Genomic DNA, 5,743 nt, shown 5'->3' with positions numbered 1-5,743 from the left:
TTAAACAGAAAATAACTTGTTAAATTATAATACCCTGTGCTGGCAAAGGTGCAGTGTAATGCGCATTTTCTTATCCTATTGGTGATGTTTAAATTGTATATAAGCCTTCCAGGGTAAAGCTTAGCAATTTTTTAAAAATAATACAGACAGTGACTCACTATACTGCCTCCTCCAACTCCTGGCCTCAAGCAATCCTCCCACCTCAACCTCCCAAAGTGCTGGGATTATAGGCCGACAGCCACCATGACTGAAAGCTCAGCAATTTGCATCAAGTGTAATAAGAATGCTCATGCCCTGTGACTCACAGTAATCTCACTTCTGGAAATACCATCTTTGGATATAATTCAACCTAAACGAAAGCTCATACGCACAAACACAGTGAAAATCTCGGAGTATTTTTTTTTTCTCTTTTTAAAAAAATTGCGGAATGCTTCACAAATTTGCAATGTCATTCTTGCACAGAGGCCATGCCAATCTCTCTATTGTTCCAACTTTAGTATATGTGCTACCGAAGCAAGCATGAGTAATTTAAGATAGGGTGGTTACATGGAATAAGGAAGAGTTATGGGGAATTTAAAAAACTATGGTATTTATAGGCACCTAGTAACAGCTCAGTAAATATTAGCTGCTACTTTTATTATTATTATTATTATTTTTACTTTTATTATTTTTATGGTAATTTCACTCAATTAAAAATTGTCACTAAAAATTACCATTGTGATGGAACATAATGTATCCTACAGTATAATTGTAAAAAACAGATATAATTTGTCCCTTGGTATATGGGGGAGATTGGTTCCAGCTCCTCCATTTCTGTGTATACCAAATTCCACATATACTCAAGTTTTCGAGTCAGTCCTGAGGTATCGAGAGATAGATATATATATAAAAAATATATATATGTGTGTGTGTGTGTGTGTAAATGTGTGTGTATATATATATGAGAAAATTAGCGAGGTGTGGTGACAAGCACTTGTAGTCCCAGCTACTTGTGAGGCTGAGTCAGGAGGATTGCTTGAGCCCAGGAGATTGAGGCTGCAGTGAGCCATAATTGCACCACTGCACTCCATTCTGGGCAACAGAGTGAGACAGAAGGTTGACTGTTTAATAGAATTTTTCTGTTGACTTGAAGATATGGTCAGGACTGTGGCATATGAAAATTCTTCATAAAATAATTATCTAATCCAATTAATCCTGGAATTGGGAACAGAAAATGTTTTAGTGACTATTTATTCCTTCACTTGCTGTTATATAAACTATTGCCAGTGGGTACTTAACAACCAAAAGTGTCATCTCTGAGCTACTCACAATGAAAGGTGATGTCTGGGGCCCAGGTGTATTGAGGTCCCCATGTCTGGGTTATGGGTGCTGTGTGGGACTTACTTGTCCATCCATTTTCTGTATTCTGGCACTGGGAAACTTGGGTTTATCCATCTTGATAAAAGGTCACTTAAATTCCACTTGGCAAGAACCACAAATGGAAGAAAGGCCATGAAATCACAGGCTGGCCCTTGTTCTCAAGGGAATCTTCAGCTTAGCTGGTTTTGTAAAAGAGGAATCACATTGTTGAAAAATCACCGCAGGTCAGCTGAGGTGGTCCATACCTATAATCCCAGCCCATCAGAAGACTAAGGCAGGAGGATCCTGTGAGGCCAGGAGTTCAAGACCAGCCTGGGCAACACAGTGAAATCTCTACAAAAAATTAGAAAATGAGCTGGGTGCGGTGGCACTTTTCTATAGTCCCAGCTACTCTGGAGGCCGAAGTGGGAGGATGAAAGTGGAAGCTGCAGAAGTGGAAGCTGCAGTGAGCTCTGATCTCACCACTGCACTCCAGCCTGGGTGACAGAGTGAGACCCTGTCTCAACATATACATACATACATACACACACACACACACACACACGCATGCACACAGCCACATGCAGACACACACACACCCCCTCATCTCAGTCTGTCCAGACTTTAGACTAAAGAAAAGGGTCTTCTGGTTACAGAAGAGGTATGCTCTTTTGTGGGACAGGGAGGGACCAGCAACTTTGTTCACAGTCTTTTCCTCATCCTCTGCTTAGTTTTCCAAGAACCCGCACAGTGGAAACAGAATGTCTGGGAAAAGGACCAAAATCTTTAGACTACCAGGGGAGAAATACACCTCCTTTGTCAATTAATAAATAGAACACCTGCCTTAAAAGCCAGGGAGTTCTGCTAGAATGAATCACTCCCTACGATCCTGACCTATGCAGGGAACATGAAAAACTGGAGTTTGGCTGGGCACAGTGGCTCACACCTGTAATCCTAGCACTTTGGGAGGCCGAGGCGGCAGACCACCTGAGGTCAGGAGTTCGAGACAAGCCTGGCCAACATGGTGAAACCCTGTCTCTACTAAAAATACAAAAATTAGCCGGGTGTGGTAGTGGACGTGTGTAATCCCAGCTACTTAGGAGGCAGAGGCAGGAAAATCACTTGAACCCAGGAGGCAGAGGTTGCAGTGAGCCGAGATCACACCACTGCACTCCAGCATAGGTGACAGAGCAAGACTCTGTCTTAAAACAAAAAACAAAAAAACAAAAAGCGACTGGAGTTTGGAGGCCTGTAATATTTTAAGCCACATTCCAGATTGTAGAGACCTTACCAAAGTACGGCCTTTCCACAAAGCACTGCCGAACACCAGCTGGCTGTCTCCATGGGGCACCGCCATATCTCTGGCTCTTGTTTCCCCAGGAGATGCTCTATTCTAGCCTTCTCTTACATTTTGTATTCCACACATTTCCTAGCGTAAGGCCTCAAAACATAGCAGGCTGCAGAGTCACTGCTGATCTACTGCATATCCGACTTCAGATTCCAGCAGGGCACTTTGTGTTTGAGAAATTAAAGAGGACAGAATGGACCCAGACTGACACTGGTCAGCTTAGTGGTCCAAAGATATAAGCTGCTCAAATGGACTACAGTGCCTCTGATTTTCTGAGTCTGCCCTGCTCCTAGGGCTCTTTGGATGCAATTAATTTATCCTTGTTGAAGAAATGGTTTGCTAGAATATAAAAAAATTGGCCAGGCACGGTGGCTCACGCTTCTAATCCCAGCACTTTGGGTGGCCGAGGCGGGTTGGGTAACGAGGTCAGGAGTTCAAGACCAGCCTGGCCAACATGGAGAAACCCCGTCTCTACTAAAAATACAAAAATGAGACTGGTGTGGAGGCACGGGCCCGTAGTCCCGGCTACTCAGGAGGCTGAGGCAGGAGAATTGCTTGAACCTGGGAGGTGGAGGTTGCAGTGAGCCGAGACGGCGCCACTGTACTCCAGCCTGGGTGACAGAGCAAAACTCCATCTCAAAAAAGAGAAAAAGAAAAGAGAATATAAAAAATTTAAAGAAGAAAAAACGTTAAAATAAAATTTTCTCCTAAAGAGCACTCAAAAGCACACTCCCACCAATGCTGGATCTATTTAGCTCTCTCTTGCTTTATTTTTCTGAGATAGGGTCTCACTCTATCACCCAGGCTGGAATGCAGTGGCAAGATCACGGCTCACTGCAGCTTTCAATTCCTGGACTCAAGCTATCCTCCCACTTCAGCCTCCTGAACAGCTGGGATTATAGGTGCATGCCACCATGCCTGGCTAATTTTTAAATTTTTTTAGAGAGGAGGTTCTCACTATGTGGCCCAGGCTGGTCTTGAACTCCTGGGTTAAACTAATCCTCCAACCTTGGCCTCCCAAAATGCTGGGATTATAGGTTTTAGCCACTGTGCCCAGTCTATTTATCTTTCTATGACTCATATATTAAATCTTCCTCCTTAAATTGCCTCCTACCCACCCATCTGCAGGGATAGCAAACACAGGTCTCAGTGAGTCAGGCAACCTACAAGAGGGAAGGAGGCCCGAGTAACGTGGGAGACCGGGGGAAACTGTAGCAAACTATAAAGTACTCAATTCAACAGTTCTTCAACACTGTGATGGTCAAACCAACACAGAAACAGGAAGTCCAGTTCAGTCACCAGCAGGCAACGTGGGATATTTCATCTACATGCTATAGGGCAAACTGCTTAGGATGAATGACCTGGTCTCCACCAACCTGCTCTTCAAGTCCAGCCGCTCCTGCCCAAGTCCCTATACTCTACTGACAGGACCCACATTCACAGGTCTCCTGACACCTTTTCTTGTTCACTTTTTTTCCCCCCAACAAATAATGCTGCTTTTTTTATTTTTATTTTTATTTTTTACTTCTTTTGAGACAGAGTCCCCCTCTGTCACACAGGCTGAAGTACAGTGGGGTGATTATGGCTCACTGCAGCTTCCATCTTCTGGGCTCAAGTGATCTTCCCAACTCAGCCTCCCAAGCAGTTGGGATTACAGGCATGTACCACCACACCCGGCTAAGTATATTATTTTTTCTTCTTTTTTCTATCTTCTCTTTCTTTTCTTTTTTTTTTTGTTGAGATGAAGTCTCACCTTGTCACCCAGGCTGGAGTGCAGTGGGGTGATCTGGCTTACTGCAACCTTCAAACTCCCAGGTTCAAGCAATTCTCCTGCCTCAGCCTCCCAGGTAACTGGGATTACAGGTGTGTGCCACCATGCCTGGCTAATTTTTGTATTTTTAGTAGAGACGGGGTTTCACCATGTTGGCCAGGCTGGTCTTGAGCTCCTGACCTCAGGTAATCTGCCCACTTCAGTTTCCCAAAGTGCTGGGATTACAGGCATGAGCCACTGCGCCCAACCAGTGTATTATTTTTTTCTAGGGACAGGGTCTCACTATGTTGCCCAGGTTGGTCTTCAACTCCTGGGTACAAGCAATCCCCTGGTCCCCTCCTCCCAAAGTGCTGGAATTATAGGCTTGGGCCAACACATCAGGCTCTAACAAATATTTCTTGAGCACCTACTGCATACCAGGCACTATAATAGGTGCCCAGGAAACAGCAGTGAACAAGGTATAAGAGTTTCTGCTCTCTACAGAGCTTATAGGGTAGCAGGAAATTGATAGAGTATGAATGTTTGTCTCCTCCAAATCTCATATTGAAAATAAATCCCTAATGTTGGAGGTGGTGCCTGGTGGGAGGTGTGTGGGTCATAGGGGCAGATCCCTCATGAATGGCTTGGTGCCCTCCCCATGGTAATGAGTGAGTTCTCTCTCTACTAGTTCATGTGACAGCCGATTGTTTAAAGAGCCTGGCACCTCCTCCCTTCTCCCTTGCTCCATCTTCTCACCAAGTGATGTGCCAGCTCTTCCTTCACCTTCTACCAGGAGTGGAAGACTCCTGAGGTCCTCACCAGCAGATGCTGGAACTATGCTTTTTTTTTTTTCTGAGACAGGATCTCACTCTGACACTCAGGCTAGAGAGCAGTGGTGTAATTATGGCTCACTGCAACCCTGACCTCCTGGGCTAAAGAGATCTTTTCACCTTGGCCTCCCAAGTAGCTGGGACCACAGGCATGCATCAGTGCACCATCATACCTGGATGATTTGCTTTTTATTTTTAGTAGAGACAACGTCTCACCATGTTTCCCAGGCTGGTTTCAAACTTCTGGGCTCAAGCAATCCTCCTGCCTCAGTGTCCCAAAGTGCTGGGATTACAGGTGCGGGCCACTGTGCCCAGCCTGGCACCATGCTACTTGTATAGTCTGCAGAACTGTGAGCCAAATAAACTGTTTCTCTTTATAAACTACCCAGCCTCAGGTGTTTCCTTATAGCAATGCAAAATGGACTAATATAGGAATCATATGCCAGCACTTACCAGACTGTGATAAGCACAATGACA

At 44.7% G+C, this 5,743-nt stretch overlaps 1 non-coding gene across 1 annotated transcript; it reads right to left on the bottom strand.

The window, feature by feature from the left end:
- Positions 1 to 416: 416 nt before the first annotated feature.
- Positions 417 to 521, bottom strand: LOC112621886. The gene has a single exon (XR_003118819.1). It is a non-coding gene; the product is annotated as a U6 spliceosomal RNA (small nuclear RNA).
- Between the last annotated feature and the right edge of the window lie 5,222 nt (positions 522 to 5,743).

The sequence above is a fragment of the Theropithecus gelada genome, chromosome 3, assembly GCF_003255815.1.
Source record: "Theropithecus gelada isolate Dixy chromosome 3, Tgel_1.0, whole genome shotgun sequence".
Classification (NCBI taxonomy): domain Eukaryota; kingdom Metazoa; phylum Chordata; class Mammalia; order Primates; family Cercopithecidae; genus Theropithecus; species Theropithecus gelada.
This window is presented reverse-complemented; position numbering and strand designations above follow the sequence as displayed.